This window comes from Aethalodelphis obliquidens, unplaced genomic scaffold, assembly GCF_003676395.1.
Source record: "Aethalodelphis obliquidens isolate GAN/ISIS:26980383/991018 unplaced genomic scaffold, ASM367639v1 scaffold42, whole genome shotgun sequence".
Taxonomy (NCBI): Eukaryota; Metazoa; Chordata; class Mammalia; order Artiodactyla; family Delphinidae; genus Aethalodelphis; species Aethalodelphis obliquidens.
The window spans coordinates 15,236,424-15,254,598 of record NW_020837986.1 but is presented as its reverse complement, the minus strand read 5'-3'; the positions used below and the strand labels follow the sequence as shown (position 1 = coordinate 15,254,598).

Sequence of the window (18,175 nt, the reverse complement as noted above, 5' to 3'; positions counted from 1 at the left end):
CAGAAAGTGAGTGATTGAAGAAATAGAGAGTAATTAGCAGTGTAAAATACTTATGGGGTATCAGTCAAGATAAGGACTGAAAAGGGCCCTTTGGATCTATCAACAAGGAGGCTGTTGACAAAACAGTTGTAGTTACCAAGCAGGAAGGATCCTCTGAAATCATTACTTTATACCCTCTTCTGAAGATGAGGAAATTGAGGCAATACCATACTTAGATTTTTTTTTTAACAGCTACAAGATTACAAGTAGCGATCAGGGCTTTAAGGGTTCTTAAAGATCACATTATCCAATACTTAAATCTCTTGCACAACATCTCTCTGAAGCCTGTGCTTAAATATAACTATTGAGAAAGAACTCATTACTTCACAGGTCTAATGAGAAACCTTAAATCTGTTCTCTTTATACCACAGAGCAGACACATGACAGGAGAATGTATGCATCCTGAGTTGATCCCTGGAAAAGCTGGTTGTATTTGGGGAACTCAAAAGATTAAGCCAGACTTTTGAGTTTTTAGGAGACCTCTACCCCATCGAATAATCCAGTCACTGTTCCAGATGAGCCCAGCCTTTGAGTCACCTCAGCCCAGAACTATGTGAGTGAATAATAACTTCCAGGTCATACCAACCTCCAGCCATTTAGGTTTTCCCATTTGAGACCCCAGATTTCATGCAGCAGGAACAGGTCATATGTGCTATGTCCTGTCTGAATTCCAGACCTCCTAAGAATCTGTGAGTATAATAAAATGGTTGATTTATTATGCCACAAAGTGTTCACGTGTTTTTTTCTTTATACAGGAGCAGATAGCTGGAAAAGTAAGTATTGTTATTATTATGCCATTTTACAGATGAGGTAACTGAGTTTCAGAAAGATTAAACAACTTGATCCAGGTCCCATAGGCAGCCAATGGCAGAGCCAGTATCTGAACCCAGGTCTGGCTAATTGCATAGCTTGTTGTCTTCCAATTATCCTAGATACCTCCTACTGAGTTAGACCCCTTGACAAAACCTCCCAAGCCTCCCATTACTGTTCTTCAATCTGGAGACCATCCTTGACAAATCTAGAGTTCAGTGACTAAGATGTGGTTAGAAAAACAGCCTTTATGAAACATCTGATTCACATTCTTTTCAAATAATTGAAAAATATTCACTCTGCAATCAGTTCTTTCCTTATTTTATTTTCTCCTCCACACCCCCAGGCAGGAGCCAGATACATCTGCCAAGCCTGACAGATCTGCTCCTCCTCTCCCCACACCACCCAGTGCACAAATACCCACTGGCCCCCATTAAATCCCAATCAGGCTTGGAGAGAGCTGATTCATCCCCCTCCCCTGCCTCCTGGAAAGAGTTAGGGATGAGCAAATCACTTATTGGAGTAATTCTGGGAGCTGAGGCAGAGCCGTGGCTGGAAGCCACCCACTAGCTAGAAACCCAGGACATCAATCAACCAAACTGATTTTTCCGCTGCTGCAGCCATTTAAACAGTTATCTTTGCTTGGGGCTTTGTCCAAAGTTACTCAGCTAGTGGGTTCCTGGGTGATAAGTCACCGCAGCCTCATTCCACTGTCTCTGTGTCCTGGGGCTGCCTCTTTACTCACTTCTCAAGAGGGGTTGAAGTTCATTTGTTGCACTCTAAAAAGAATAGAGCCTGCACGGCTTGCGCACAAGTTCTGGTTATAGCAGGAAGATGAAAAAGGAGCCAGAAGTCTGTTGGGATATTAATACAGTACTTCTCGTTTGACGCCCTGCTGAGGCACGGGGAGGACGTTTCAAATTCATTTCATAACGCCCCCTGCTGGTATCCTTTCTCAACTACTGCAGATGCCTGATCCCGTTTGGGGGTGGGGGGGTGCAGGGAGAGGGGAGCCCTTAGTCCACACCAACCTCCTTCCCTCATTTTACATATGGGGAAACTAATGCCAGAAAGAAAAACGGGATTTACTCAAGGTTGGGATTTACTCAAAGTCTATGTTAAGGTAAGAACTAGTCTCTCTGTGGCTAGAACTTTTTTGTAGGACCCAAGAATGCCCAGCACATAGTAAGTGCCTCTGATTGGCAGTTTAGCGTGAAATCTGGAAGCCCTGGTTTCTAATCCAAGCTCTGCCACTTAATAGCTGTCACGAGAAGGTAGTTTTCCCAGCCTCAGATTTCTCATCTGTAAAATAAGGGTAAAAAGACAAAGAGTAAAATGGGATTTTATAAGAATTCCTTCACACATCCATTCAAAAACTACTGAGTATCTGCCATATACCTTGCTGGGCACTTGGAATGTAACAGTGCATAGGACATTGCAGTAACTGTTCTCTTTGAGGGTGGTAGTCTAGTGAGAAAATTAGATGACATATGTGAACGCACATATGTGAAATTCAATTGTTGGAAAAGAAAACATTTTCCCTTTGATTCTTCCCACTTTTCAAGTATCAGAAGGCTTGGGGCCTTGCCCCAGCTGTATCAGTCTAGGAATGTTGATGACCTGAAGAGATTAAGTTATCTGAAGGTCAAGACCACATAAATCTTTGTATTCTCCAGTGTGCCTGGCCCCAGGATGTGCTCAGTCAATATTTGTTTGGCTCCATGTATGCCCCAAATTCTGGCTCACTCTGCCTCCCGGCTGCCAGCAGATTGCTGTCCGTGGTACTGAAAAGCAAATTCCTGCTTCTCAATATGAGGCAGCGCAGGTGCTGAGGCAGAAAATGGAGCCCAGGGGAAGTGAGTAGAGAGGGGAAGAATGAGCCAACTTTTCACTGGCTAATAGTGACATCTTCATTTTGCCATATCTTGGAATTCAAAGCTGATGTTTCTTTTTCCAGCTGTCCCCACTTGCATTTCTTGCTAGCTGGAAACACTGCAGGTATAGGTTAATAACCACACAGGGTGATAATCTCTACAATGCTGGGAGGTACTGGGAGCCCATAGCCCTATAAAGTCCTATTTTAAAGTGTTGTTGAAAATTGGTGGGCCCCTTTTCCAGCTTATTCCTGGGCTAGGAAAAAGCATCAGTCATAGATGCCTCCCCCAGCTGATTTCATCCATGTCTGTCACCCAAGAATGTGGGCAGATCTGAGTCAGAACTGGCTATGGGGAAACCAGAGACATAGGGCCTGAGATTCACAGTCTGTAGTTGGGTGAGTTCCAAGAGTTCATTTTGACCAGTATTTCAAGTGATAATATGTTTGTTCATTCATTCATTCTATAAATATTTATTGAGTGCCTACCATGGTCTGGCACTGTTATAGGAACTCCAGATACAGTCAAGTACAAGAAAGACAAGGTAACTGACTTCCCAGAACTTACATTCCAGTGGGGGAGACATACAATAAACAAATGTACAAATGAGTGCGTAGTATAATTCCAGGCAAAGGATAGATGATAATAGGAAATGCTCTCTTAGATAAGATGATTATGAGAGACCTCTTTAAGGAGTGACATTTGAACATAAATGTGAACTAACTGAAATAATGAGACATATAAATATTGGGGAAAGGCAGTGTTCCAGGCAGAGGGCACAAGAAGACCAAAAAGATGTGGGAAGAAGATAGCATGTCCAAGGAACAGCAAAGAGGCCAATGCAGATGGAGCAGATTTATCAAAGAGGACATTAGAAAAGGATGGGTAAATGCACAGAGACCACATCTGTGTCTTGAGGAGGACAAAACAAGATGCTCAGAATAGAAGAAACACTTACAAAATGACAGTGACTGCTGCACCTGCCATGGATAAACCACAATAGTCTGGATGCCACCAGGGACACAAGGATAATTAGAGCTCCTGATTTATAGATCTCACCATGTCTAAAGATCTAATTAATGGAGGCTAGTGGGAGTTAGTGATGTACTATTTATTCAGCCAACATTTTCTGGGTACATACTATGTACCCAAAGATCATTGGTTTTGTTTGTTTGTTTGTTTTGTTTTTTTTCACAGAACATCCAGACTGAGTTTATCACAGAGTTAGTTATGTAAGAAAAAAATTTTGATAAGGAAAAACATGACATTTTGTTCTTCTTAAAATAACAAGGACTTCTAATATCACAGCTTTGGTTTTGCTTTAATAATGCGATTCCTTGTATTTTATCGTTACAGCTTGGGAATTTCTTTTTAACATCTTTATTGGAGTATCATTGCTTTACAATGGTGTGTTAGTTTCTGCTTTATAACGAAGTGAATCAGTTAGACATATACATATGTCCCCATATCTCTTCCCTCTTGCGTCTCCCTCCCTCCCACGCTCCCTATCCCACCTCTCTAGGTGATCACAAAGCACAGAGCTGATCTCCCCAAAGATCATTGTTTAATACTAGTCTTTGCTCTAGGAGCTGAGGAGAAGAGGGAAGGAGTCAACTGATGGAACCAGAATGTTTAAAGGCAAGTAAGAAGCTCCAGATAGCAGAAGCTCAGGCAAAGCCACTTCCTCTGATTTCTATCTGCTCTCCAATAGGGCCTCTTGAGAGACAGGAACAACACTGGTCTAGAGTAGGCTGCACCTTAGCAATAGGTACTTTAGAAAAGCACGCCCACCACTGAGGTTCAGTAACAGGAGTGAAGCAGTGTGGGCTACTTTCTGCCAGACGGCACAGGGAAAGGAATGCACATTCCAGGCATCTTTGCTAAGAATATGAAGTAGTTGGAATTTCCTTATCATCCCCATAAGAAGACTACCAAGTCCCCAGCAGAATCCTACCAGACGAGAAGAGTCCCTCCCTCACTGGTCCTAGGTTGCAAGGAATTTTATACCCCTGGCCTTGTTGCTGCACAATCATCAGCATCTTTGAGATTTTGGCAGAATAATGTTTATTCATCTGACAAATAAGAAACTAAAGCTTGGAAAGTTTAAGCAACTTACACAGGGTCACAGAGTGCTTAAGGGATAAAATAGGACTCAGTCTCAAATCTGTCTGACCCCAAAGCCACTTGCAGTACAATTTTTTCTTGGATCTCAAACATAAAGTTCATGTTTGGCTTTTTAAAAAATGACCAGTCCCCCACAGAGCTAACTTTGATAATGGTAGCGCCGGATATCTCTGCTTCTTCCACGGCACAGTCTTATTTTTAATCTCTCTTAATCCTCCCAACAATGTTGGAAGGTAGCAGTGATAAGAATACTAGCAAGCACTTATTGAACACTGAGTCTGTAATAGGCACCGTCCTAAGCATTTTACATGTATTAATTTATACTTGCAAAAACCCTGTGAGGTAAGTGTCATTATTATTCCTATTTCAAAGGTAAGAAAATTAAAGCCTGGAGAGATTAAGTAATTTGCTAAAGATCACACAGCTAGTCAGGGACTGAGCGAGGCAGTCTGACTCTGGAACCCTTGCTCTTAATCTTTGTTGACAAAGTAGCTGTTACTCAGAGAGGTACGCTACATAGTCCAGAAATGGTGATCAGACTCGAGCCCAGGATCAAACCCCAGCATGTTTCCACTACTCCATACTGTTTTTCTCAATGGTAAAGCAGAAGAAAGGAGAGAAGCTGTTTTGAGACACCTCCATAGAGGCACAGAGTGATTTAACACTGCCAAGGAGCCCTGCGGGGATTTTACTTAAATGATGATCTGCACTGCACTGCTGTCTGATATTCCCTCCCACTTACTTTTCTCAAATGTGGAAACTGCATTTCTCCATGCACCCTCCCTGGCACGTAAGTGCTTCACCAAGGGAGCTGAACTTTTCTGTACGGATTTGGGGTGTTCAGAAAACTCTTTTTTTTTAATATATAAATTTATTTACTTATTTATTTATTTTTGGCCGCACTGGGTCTTCGTTGCTGCGCGTGGGCTTTCTCCAGTTGCGGAGAGCGAGGGCTATTCTTCCTCGCGGTGCGAGAGCTTCTCACTGCGGTGGCTTCTCTTGTTGCAGAGCACGGGCTCTAGGCGTGCAGGTTTCAGTAGTTGTGGCGCAAGGGCTTAGTTGCTCCGTGACATGTGGGATCTTCCCACACCAGGGCTCAAACCTGTGTCCCCTGCACTGGCAGGTGGATTCTTAACCACTGTGCCATCAGGGAAGCCCGAAAGCTCCGTTCTTAAATGCCATTATTCCAGGGACTTGTAAGGATGACTCAGAGAGAGAGAGGCTATAATGGAAAATTAATTATTTTATCTGAGCTGGATCCCAGGCTGAAGACTAGGAATTAGACTGATAAAGGCCCTTCTACAAGGGCTGTGGGGAGCCCTGAGCTGTCGCTGACCAGTTATTCAAAGGGAAGTCAGAAACAGGGCCTCCCAGCTGCCCTTCCTGCAACTTTCAATATTCCTCGATGTGCCACAGAACTGGGGGCGTGAGGTGTGCCTCAGAGGGTTTATTTGCTTGTGTGCTGCTGTGGTGACTGTGTGTGTGTCTGTGTGTGTATGAGAGAGAGAGAGAGAGAGAGAGAGAGTGTCTGGAAGTGCTGGCTGGTGAAAACAATCTGTGTACGTGATTATGTTAGTTTGTGTGTCTAACTATCTGTCCATTCCTCTCTGTGTGTGTGTACATCAGTGTGTGTTTGGTGTGACTCTATGCGTGTGGGCCTGAGGATCCTTGTGGGTCTCTGGGTGTATATTTCTGAGGACCTTTATGAGGGGAGGAATCTCGATGTGTAGTTGGAAAATGATAAGTGTCGGTGGGCTAGGATGATGCAAGCAGTTACAGGGCAGGTGTTTTGATGCTGCTGTGATGTAGGAGAAGAAAAAGAAATGAAGGTTAAACCACTTAAAACCTTTACAATTTTTTCCTCTTGAACTGGGGAAGATTATCTACTATTAATAATAATAATAGCAGTTTATAAATGAACAAGAGTATTGTAGAACTAGTCATACTAGCTCCATTAGAGAGTACTTACTCTATGTCCTCTTACATATATTAGCTGGGTTCTCATCACAGCTCTGTGCTACCACTATGCCCCGGCTCATAGAAGAGGCAGCTGGGCTCAAGTAACTTGCCTGGGGCCATGCAGCTGGAAGCAGCAGAGCCAGGAAGACAGCTCCGGTCTGGCTCCAGAGGCTGAGCTTTTCCCACCTGCCTCAGCTCCAGCCAAGCCCCAGCCCTGGCACGGCGAGCCCCAGAATGTGAAGCGGAGTGATGTGGTGGCAACAGCTGAGTTCTAGGCCCGGCTGGCCCTTCCGTGGTTGAGCAGCCTTACGACAGTAGCTCCTCCTCTCTGGACCTCAGTATCCCCATCACTAAAATCACAGTTTGGATTCATTAGTCTGGTGGGTTCTACCCGCTCTGACAGGGTGGGCCACGGGGCAGCAGTTTTGTGGATGGCTCCCACGCCACCTGGGGAGTGTTGACCTGCAAAAAGGCTCAAGGCAGGGGGTGTGGGGCGGGGGAAGTGGGGGCGGGGGCGGAAGAGATGTGTGTCCGTCCGGCCTATGGCACTTTTCTTCTTTCCTTCCTCTATGCGGCAGGTGCGCCTGCTCGGTCCTCAGCTCCCAATCCCACCTCCTTCTGCTTCTTTATCGTGTACCTTCCTGGACCGCAGAGGTGAAAACTATTTTCCCTAGACTCCTGTGCAGCTAGGGTTCTGGGTGCAAATTAACGTTCTGCCAATAGCTAGACTTGTGTGCGACCGACGTGATGGAATGAAATGGAGGCCGTCTTGCCGCTGCTTTGGCCGCTTCGTCCAGCCAGAGTAGTCATGGGGGTGTGGGGGTCCTGCAACAGCATCTCAGGGCCCAGTGCCTACCCCCGGGAGTGCTGAGAGGCTGGCCCCAGCTTCCAGACCCCTGGGTCATAAGGTGGTGGTGGGTTCGTGAACGCACGACAGGCAGGGGTTGCGTCCTGTTGGTCTACTTTCTGGCTGTGTGGCTGGAGGCCCTGCAGTGCTCTGGAAGCGCTCCCGGAGGCCCAGTCTACTCCTCCAGCAGTTCCATACCCACCTCTCCCCCAGCCAACACCGATGAAAGTTTCCCAGTTCCCTATGTTGAATCTCTTTTTGCTTATAAAAGCCAGGGATGTCTCCTGCTTCTGCAGTGCACCTGACCCATCACCACGGCACACTCCTACCCAGTCTCCCAAACCCAGCCTCGGTCTCCAGCTCCAGAATGATTTCCCTGATCCACCAGGCTGACCTGGGAACCTGTCCTCTGTGATTCCACAGTCACCCTTATCTCAGACTTTCCTACGTGCTGCTGAAATTACCTGTTTACTTTCTGTCGTCCCCTCCAGACTGCGGCCCCCGGAGGCAGGGACTGGGTCTTCTCAGCCATGCATCTGAGTGTTGAGCAGAGAACCTGGCCTCTGGCAGCTACTCTCTGGGAGCGTTTTTTGTGGAATGAATGCAGAAAAGGTAGCAACCTGTCAGTTCAAGAGGATTTAGGAGAAACAGTGAGATTCATAGATTAAGAAGAAAAGCAATTTAACCTTCCCTTTTGGCAAAAAGAAACTCCCTTCTTAAGAGCTGTTATTAGGAGCCATGTGTCTGGTGGAGCTTGTGGGTAATGAGCGGCAGCTCTCAGATCAAGGGTCTCGTTTCAGGTCTAATATCTGGGATGCCCTGGTGGACCTCTCCTCCTGCTGGTGCCCAGGCTTCTCTGGAGGAATTTCAGAACTGATGGTTTTGCAGAGACAGCTTGATGAGGGAAAACAGCTCTGGCTTTTGAGGCAGACGCTCCTGGCTCTACCACTTACTGGCTGTGCGACCTCAGACAAGTGACTGCACTGCCCTGAGCTCAGTTCCCCATTTGCAAAGTGGAGTTAATGACACCTACGTCATAGGGCTGTTGTGAGGGATAAATGAGGTGTTTTAGGGAAAGTACAATACCTAGCACCCAGCAGGCACTTGATACACGGTGGCTGTGATAAGGTTTCAGTGATTTGAGATTTAAGGCTTTTCCCTTTTTCGTTTGGGCAGAAACATTTCCCATCACTGACCTCTTGTTGCACTGTGGCTGAGGTCAAGAGGGGGCCCCGTGTGTGGTCGTGAACGTGAGGCCTGTAGTTCAGGATTCAGAACACAGTAAACAGGTGTCCATTCTTGCCAAATGCTGGTTGGATTCTGGTTCAGGACCTGTTCCCAGGTGGCTGGAAGTGACAGAGGAGCATCATGGGAGATGTGACACAGCAGAGAGGGGCTCACACTTTGGAGTGAGACAGACCTCGGTGCAAGTCCTGGCTTCACCCCTAATGTGCTGTGCTACGTGGGAGCTCACTTTACCTCACTGGGCCTCAGTTTCTTTACCTGCAAAGTGGAACTTACAGTGCTTCCCTCAGAGGGCTGCTGAGAGCTTATTAAAGACCATTTGTTCCTGGCATCGTGCCTGGCACAGAGAATAATGGCATTTATGCACGTGTTGCTCTTGGGCATCAGTGAGGTAGGAGTTCACAGCGTGGGCTTTGGCATCAGATTAACTTGAGCTTGGGTTCTTTTCCATTTGAGGGCTGTGTGCCCTTAGCTGAGTCACTGCATCTCTGAGTGTAGTGTCTTCCTCTGACGGAAGAAGGCAATAACACACCCACCATGGGGGTTTGCTATAAGGATGAGATGACGTAACACATGGAGGTGACTCAGTAGGGTGAGGGCCGTCAAGCAGATGTGCGAAAGCTATTAGCCACAGTGATGAAGTCCTGCTGCCAGCCGAGGCGAAACAGGAGAGGACGGGAGGTTTGGCCCATTGGGAAAGGGAAGTTCTCTCCAATTGCAGTTCATCAGCTCAGCTGTTGGTATCTGTCTGCACTCTTGGCTGAGAAAAGGAAACACAGCTTTTCCTCTGCCTTCTCGTTGCTACTGGAGAGCTTTCCTCCACCAGGAAAACAGGCATCTGCTTCCCCAAGGCCTTTCCTGCCCCCTCCATCTTCACCATTTTTAAGTGTAAAATTTAGTATCATTAAGTACATTCATAATGCTGTGCAGCCATCATCGGTCTCCATTTCCAGAACTTTCTCATCATCCCAAACAAAAACTCTGTGCCTTTTAAGCAATAACTCACTATTTCTACTTCCTCCCAGCCCGTAGTAACTTATTTTCTACTTTCTGTCACTATGAATTTGACATAATGTTTCGAGGTTCATCCGTGTTGTAGCAAGTGTCAGAACTTTATTCCTTTTTATGGCTGAATAATAGTCCATTGTACGTAGAGTACATTTTGTTTATCCATTTATCTGTTGACAGACGCTGGTTTGTTTTACTCTTTTGGCTATTGTGAATAATGCTGCTAAGAACATTGTTGGACAAATATCTGCTTGAGTCCCTATTTTCAATTCTTTTGGGTATACACCTAGGTGCAGAATTGTTGGGCCATATGGTGGTGCTATATTTAACATTTTGAGGAACCACCCAACATTTTTTCCACAGCAGCTGTACCGTTCTACGTCCCCCATCACAATGTGCCTGCCCTCATAGTTTACACTCCACCAGGGCATACAGGTGATAATCAGACAAACTGATGTATCATATCAGCCAGGGACAAATGCTGTGAAGATAAGTAGAGCTGGGCAAGGGATCAGGACTGCTGGGGCAAAGGGTGGGCAGGGGGTCTGCTTGAGGAAGTGACATCGAAGCCAAAACCTAAATGAAGTGATGGACTGAACAGGAAGGCAAGGGGTGTTCCAGATGGAAGGCACAGCACGTGCAAAGTCTCTGCAGTAGGAACGTGTTCGGTGCGTCTGAGGAGCAGCAGGGAGCCAGGGTGGCTGCAGAGCAGTTAGTGGGCAGGAAGCAGAGGTGGGCAGAGAACGGGATCTGCAGGTGAGGGCTGTGGATCTTATTCCAAGTGGGATGAAAACCACTGGAGTGTTTTAAACAGGGGTGTAGTATAATCTGAGTTAACATTTTTGAAAGAACCTCTCTGGCTGCTGAGGACACAGGGCTGGGGTAGTCATCCAGGAGAGAAGTGATGGGGGCCAGCCCCGGGCGACGGAGCCACAAACAGTGAAGATGTGTGCTGACTTGGATGTGGGGCCAGAGAAAGAGGGCGGTCAACGATGACTTCTCCTCAACTCTCCTTGCTGCCAGGCCTTTGCCTGAGCTGTTCCCTCTGCCCAGAATGCCCTTCCCTCCTTTTGCCTGGACAATTGCTACTCCTGCATCAGTTCACCTGGCTCTCACCTCCCTGACTCTGCTCCTCCCCAGGCCCCCACTGGGCTGAGTTGGGAGCCCTTCTTCTGTGTTCCCACAGTGATCCCAGTCTCCTTCCAGTCCTGTACTCGTCATAACTCTAGGAATGGCCTGTTACTACATCTGCCCCCCAACCTGGACTGAGTATGAGAGAGAGAGAGGGAGAGAGAGGGAGAGAGAGAGAGAGAGAGAGAGAGAGAGAGAGAGAGAGAGAGAGAGACTGAGCATTGCTACATCTTAAGCACAGCTTCTGACTTCCTCTGTCCCGTGGGGGCCACACACAGACGCGGCTCCCATAGCCAGCAGCTGGTGCAGGTCCTCTGAGAGCCGCACTGGGCACACTGTGGCGTGAAGACTGGAAGCTGAGCAGAGGGTGGGGACTAAATTCCTAACTTCCACTGGAATCCTCCCGAGTGAACCACATCAGCTGTCCCCACCTTCCAGTGCAACAGGTGGATAAAGGAAATACACAGATCTTTGTGAATGAGACGGAACCAGGGTGGGGAGAAGCTGGGAAGCAATACAGCTCAGGTTGGGGCACAGCCTGGAGTCCACGGGCTCTGCCGTTTTCTAGCTGCACCACTTCGTACCTTCACGCAGCCTCTGTCCCTTATCTGTAAAGCGGGGTGGGAACCGCATCTAATTGCAGGGTTGTTGGGAAAATCAAGTGTGTTAATAACCGTGAATGGTTGACAGCAGGGCCTGGCATGTAGGGCGGCCTTAAGAAAAGCTGGCTTTAGTTTTTCACTTGTCTATCTTCTGCCAAGTTCTTCCTTATTCCTCCCCAACAGAACGGTTTGAGGGCTGGTGGTTTCAAATACCTCCTTCTCTTCAGCCTTTGCTTTTGGTTCACATCAAGATCTCAATCAGAGACGTGTGCCCTGAGGACACGGCAGAGCTCAGGTGAGTCCTGACCCTGCATTAGGCGGGTGCCGTCCCCCTGTCTCCAGATGACTCGGGGGCTCAGGGAGGCCAGGAATCCACCAGTCACTACCAGGTAGTCGGCGGGGGCATTGGGATTCGAGCCCAAGTGAGCTTGTTCCAGTTCTGTGGTTTCCTATCCCACGTGCTGCTGCCGTGGGGCCTGCGACGTGACAGAGCATCGCCAAGCCTGGAGGGGGTGAGCTTCAGGATGAACTCCTCTAGGACTAGGGGAGAAGGCTGTTCCTGGCCTTGTCCTGCGTGTGTGTAAAGGACGTTGCAGAAGGAAAGGCAAAGCAAGTGAATGAGCCATTTGCTCTTGCGGCTGACAATAGACTCGGGGGTGAAGGATATGAAACATTAATGACTTAAAGCAGGATTTTCTGCAGCATCTCTACACTTGCTGTTTTTACTTCTCTTTATGATGAATAATAGTCAAGAGAGGCCCTACGCCTCTATTCTTCCAGTGCCTGCTGGCTTCCGGGAATGGGTACCCCATATCTTAGGGCCTTTCTCTATTCGAGGTTATTACCAAGAGCTTATAGAGGTAGAGGGGAAGAGGAGGTGAACAGTAAGGAGGACAGAGAGTCGCTGGGGTGAGGATTTGGCTTTGGGGGTTAAGAAGCTACCCCAGTTCCCAGATCCCCAGGTGGCAGTGAACATTCTCTAGCCAAGCCCTCTGGGTCGCCAGGAAGGGAGGTGGCCTGAGGTACGGCCAGGCACTCCCTGAACTGGGGCCACGGCCACGGCCACGGCCAGAGCCATGGCCTGGTACTTGGGGTCTTTGCCTCTGCCTGTCAGACCCTACATGCTGCCTGGGAAATGGGACAAGGAAGGAAAGGGGGACAAGATCAGATTCCAAAGAGTCCTCTCTGGAAGGGAGGAGGGAGACCTCATCTCAAAGCTGGAGGGGGATGTGTGGGAGTCGAGCTTTGGGGCCCGAAGGGCTGGGTTCAACTCCTTCTCCCTCTCTGTATGTCTGGGGCCTCCTTGAACTTCAGCTGCCTAATCAGTTTGAGGATGCATTGCGGTATGCAGACCACCTGTTGCTTGTTGTGAGTGTACAGTGAACCGTGCAGAAGTGTCTGAAACGTAGTAGGTGCCCAGTGAACGGCCCCTCGCATCTTCCAGCTTGTAATGAACCAGGTGTAGAGAGAGGACGATGCCCTGGAGAAGTGTGGTGCATCAGAGTGGGAATGACATCATCAAGACCAATGGTCATGGGACATTCATCATGTGCTGTGTCGCACATCCTCTTGTTTCAGCCTCACAAGATCTAGATACTGTTATCTCCATTTTACAGATAAGCAAACTGGAGCTGAGGCTGGAAACTTGTCTATGGTCTCTCCCCTGGTGAGCGAGAGCTGGGAATCAAATCCACATCCTAAATAGTGTAGCCTCTGCTATACTGGGCAGGTGGAGGAACATTCCCAGAGAAGGAAGGGTGAGGGAGTGAGCAGGGTCAGATGAACCTGGGTTTGGATCCTCGCTTGGTGACTTACTTGCTGTGTGTCTTTAAGCAAGTTTCTCAGCCCTCTAGCCTCTTTTTCCTCATCCGCAAAATGTGAATAATATTCACTACCTGGCCAGGTCATGGAGATTAAACCCAGCAAGGTTGGCTAACTGCCCGATGCAGCATAGGTACCCACGAAATGGGCAGCCCCTGCCTGACTTGTGAAACAGCCGTGCCACCCACCATAAACTGCTTATCTGCTGTTGATTGACGGGAGAAGCATGTTCTCTTCCAAACTCAGAGACCCCCCTATGTTCTGGAAGGTATTTGTAGCCATGAAGAGTGCAGCCTTCAAGCTGCTGCTGGCATGGGGCCAAGGTACACACGAGGGGGGTTTGCCTCCCCGCCTGGAGTGCGTGCAAACGCACATCGTGGCCCAGATTTTGAGGAGGATTTCATGATATTCATTCTGTGTTGCCGCCAGAGAAAAGTAAACCGCAGCTCCTGGCTGCTGGGGAAGGGCTGTGCTTTTGCCAGGGCTGGTTGTGCCTGGCACCAGCTCAGGCATGTACCAGAGTCAACTGTCGGTTGCAGGCAAATGTACACACAAAAACATTCCAGCACACGCATGCACCAGCCATGCACGCGGCTGCCACAGCACACAACACAGGGCCACGCACGCCCCTGCTGGCTTCCTCTGCCTCTTGTCTTTCTTCTCACAGGACTCTTGCAGCCTCTGTCTCTGCATCTGTTTGTCGTGTGGCTTCTGAGTTTGTCTTGTGTCCTGGCTTCCTTATCCCTCTTCCTCTGTCTCTGTTTCTACCTGTCTCTTTGGGCTTCCTTATCTCTGAGAGCTGACTCTCTCCTTGTGTCTCTGTGTTTTTCTGACTCGTTCTCCCCTGCTTTGTCTGTATCCCTCCCTGTCATCTGACACAGTCTCTCTGTTACTGATTCTCTCTGAACCTTTCTGTTTTGCTCTCTGTTTCTTTGACTCTCTCTCCCTCTGTCTGTGTCCATCCGTCTCTCTGTCTGTCTGTCTCTCTCTGACTCTCTCATCTCGTTCTGTCTCCACCTGTCTCTATGTCTAGTTGTCTGTCTGTTTATCTCTATCTCTGTCTCTATATCTCTATCTCTGTCTCTATATATGTCTGTCTGTCTCTCTCTCTGAGTCTCTCTCTGTGTCTCTAACTCTTCCTCACTCTGTCCTTCCCCACGTCTCTCTCTCTTTTTCTGTGACACTCTCCTGGAAATGCATCAAAGACTGAAGTGGCCGGATTTCAAGTGACAAACAGCACTACACCCAGAAACCACCCCCTCCCAGCTCGGCTGCCTGCCTCCTCCACACGCTCGGTCACGAAGAGAAGCCTATTGTGCTGGGCCCAGGGAGTTCGAGTTGAAGGGCCCAGGGGTCTGCGTCTCTGACTGCTCTGAGCTACTTTCCCATTGGCTCTGAGCAGCCTGTGCTGAGCAAGGACTGAGCGACAGGGGGAGGTTCTAGTCCATAAAAGCGGGGCTGAGGCACCAGAACTGCCATTCTAAGGGGCTTTGGCTGTGCTCACAGCCACCCCTTTGGCACCTCCTTCTGGACCAGAGTCAGGACCATCCTTGGGTCTTCCGGCCACCTGCAGCCACCACCCTCCCACCTGCTCGGCCAGAAGCTGCCCAGGGACAAAGGGGAGCACAGGTAATAACCAGAGGGTGTTGGAACCCTCTCTCTTGGTTTTATTTATTTTTCCTGATTCTCTGAACCTGGAGAGGGTGGGAGCTTGGGCTGGGGAATTTCCGGTTTGGGTCTGATTATCTGGCAGAGGTAGTAAGAGTTATGAGGCTAGTTTACAAAAGCCGTATCAGTTTGAGATGGACTGCTCTTTGGAATTCCCCTCTCCGTACAGCCCTGTCTTAAACAGATGGGTCGCTCCCTCCCAAGAGGACCACTCCTCGGTTTCGGCCGGGGGTGGGGGTCTTCGTTCCCTGGGAGGCTGCCTCCCCATGGTGGTGCCCATGCGAGAACGGGATGCCCTGGGTGGAAGAAGGGAGAGGTTTAGCTAATCAGAGTAATTTTAAAGGTTAGTGATTCTCGCTGGACTTAAGAACAAGAGCTTGGGGACATTAATGAGACGTCAGGGCTCTGGCATTTACCATGTATCGTGTACATCAAGGTACAGCCAGGTTCAGCCTTTTCATTCTTTTTGGATGTGTTTAATCGCTGACAGGGTGCTGCTTTGAGTGGCTTCCTATGATGTAATTTTACACAGAAATGAAGTTTGGGGTTGTTTTGCTGGGAGGGGAATGGGGAGAGAAAGTGACAACATGCCAGGAGACCCAGGCTTAGCAGGATTTTTCTTGTCAATTTTACTTTGAGAGGACTTGTTGCTTTCATGTAAATTACAGCCAGAGGAGTCAAGGTTAAGCAGGGAGGAAACTCAGATGCCAAAGGCATTTTCTCAGCGGTAAAGGTATCTGCATTCAAAGAAAGTAGTATAGAATCTCAAAGTTTGATTTGCAAGAAAGGCTGGTGAGCTTCAGGGAAAAAAGCCTGCTGTGACTCCAAGATTGAATAGTAAATTCTGTGACCTCGTACTTTCCTGGGTATCTTTTACCTAGAATCTCTCCAAACTTTACAAACATTCCTTATTAAGCCTCCAAGCTTCCCAAGGAAACGACCTCTTCAGGTTATTGGATCTGATTTCAGTTCCCCTCCCACAGACAGAAAGTCTTCATCAACGTCTTTCTTCCAAGGGTTGGGAAAATATACCAAGGCTTGTCTTTCTAATTTGACAGGCTTTCCAGTTACGATCCGTTGCAAAAACGTTTCAGAATGTCAATCTGCTTCTCTTTATTTTTTTCCCCTGCTCCCCCTCCCATCGCTGCACCTTCTATCTCTTTTCCCCTCACCTTCTCCCCTCCCTCCCCCCCCCCACCCCGTCCCACTCCACCTTGCCTTTTGTTCTATTTTTGCAGGTCATTTATCTCCAGGCTTTGAGATCTGCGTGGGGGAGCTGCTGCAGCAGCCCAAGCAGGGCGAGCTGTGCTGCTGGGGGAGGTTGCTGAAGGGATCTCAAGCCCACGGCTTTGCCCCAGATGAGCTAGAGGGTGGCAGGCGAATCCCATGTTTCCGCTACAGCTGGAAGAGGGATACTTCAGAGTCTTCTTAGCAGTACCCAGCACGTTCTAGCAGAGTGGGCAAAGGGACCAGCTCTGGAACTGTTCGAGAAATTTGCCATCCCCTAGGCACGCGGAGAGGGTTTAGGCTCTTGAGGAGCGGGGAATTTTTCATATAACCTCTAAATGTGTGTCTCATAACACCCGAGACAGTGCTGGGTTCAGGTCCCCGGTCCTACCACTCATTTGCTGTGTGACTGGGGACAGTAGCGCTCCCTGAGCAGTAAGGACAATAATATTCACCTCCTGAGGTTACTGGAGGGTCCCATGGGATACAGTAATAGGCCTGGCATTTAGTAGGTACTCAGGAAATGCTAGTGTGACCGCTCAAGTTTTCACTGTCCAAAGCGGCAGAACTGGAGCCCTCCCCTTCCCCCAACCTATGATAGCATCCTTGATCATCCCACTCCATCATGCTGTGTGCTACGTCCAGGAAATATGATCTAAGGTCTAACATTTCTGTTTGGGGGGCTGGCCCTCCTCTCCCAACCCCACCCCCTTCTCGCCACACCAACAGAAGATTTTATGTCTTCAGCTGCCACCGCAGGATCTCGAAGTCTCTTCTCGATCGATCCTTCCTAACTTCCCCGCCCACGGCCCACCTCTTGGGTCATTCTTGCACAATTATTGTATTTATTAGATGTCTTCCATCTTCTGAGTGGGATCAATAGTTGGTGGCTTGATTCCAACGCATGTCTGAGAAAGTGCAGTCAGCTAGCTGATTATCTCTCACCGTTTCCCCTCATCCCAGCCCATAAATGTTGGTTAATCTCACTGGGTCCGAAAAAGGGCTAAAACGATTTCAGCGAGACAGAGCTGGCCGTTGTGGCAGGCAGTAAACGTTGCTGGAGACACCCAGGTAAGCCCAGGATCCGGCCCTGGAGATAGAGAGGTGTCCCTGGGTCCTATGAAGTTAGACGTCATTAATCACTCCAGCCGGAGCTCAGATGGAAGCTCCTGGCGGCAGGGTAAAGGCCCAAGGCCACGAGGTACATCTCCTGGCTCTGGAGTCCTCTCCCTGAATCCTTCCAGACGTTCTCTTGGCCAGAGTGGTCACTGCAGGCCGCAGGCGTGTTCACCAGGGGGCAATGTGCCCATAGGCATTTGGCCCCTTGGCCTATTACTGGACAGTTTGATTTAACCTGACAAGAGGTTACAAAGCAGTTATTATGTGGTTGGGCCACTGGTCCACCGGCCACTAGAAACACAGGGCAGATCAGAGGGTTGTGGGAGGAGGGAATTGGTGTTTGTGAGTCACATAGTAGGTCAACCTCCCGATCAAGATCCACTTCCTCTCTGCCTTCTCTCCATCCCTCTTCTTTTCCCCTCTCCTCCCCCTTCCCCTTCCTTATACCTTCTCCCTCTCATTCCCATTCACCCCCTCCCCATCTCTGCTTCTCATCTGTATTTTCTTTTCCCACATGGGCTGTCATCTCACTCTCTGCTTTTCTAGGCGTCTTTATCTCTTTCTCTCCATATGCAACTCTCTGCCATTCTCTTTCCCTCTCATCCTCTCTCTCTCTCTCTCTCTCTGTCTTTTCACCTCCATCTCTCTGTCCACTGCTTTTCTCCCCATCTCTTAATTGCATCCCATAACAAAGGGTGGGA

At 48.5% G+C, this 18,175-nt stretch overlaps 1 protein-coding gene across 2 annotated transcripts in view; it reads left to right on the top strand.

The window, feature by feature from the left end:
* Window positions 1-18,175, top strand: part of PDYN (prodynorphin) — a 29,837-nt gene that overhangs the window by 1,165 nt on the left and 10,497 nt on the right. Inside the window, exons 2-4 of one of the 2 annotated variants that reach the window (XM_027078723.1) lie at window positions 411-592; window positions 795-812; window positions 4,310-4,361. The gene's annotated coding sequence lies outside the window, so the exon portion shown is untranslated. The remainder of the gene's footprint in view (window positions 1-410; window positions 593-794; window positions 813-4,309; window positions 4,362-18,175) is intronic. The other variant, XM_027078722.1, reaches the window with a different exon arrangement.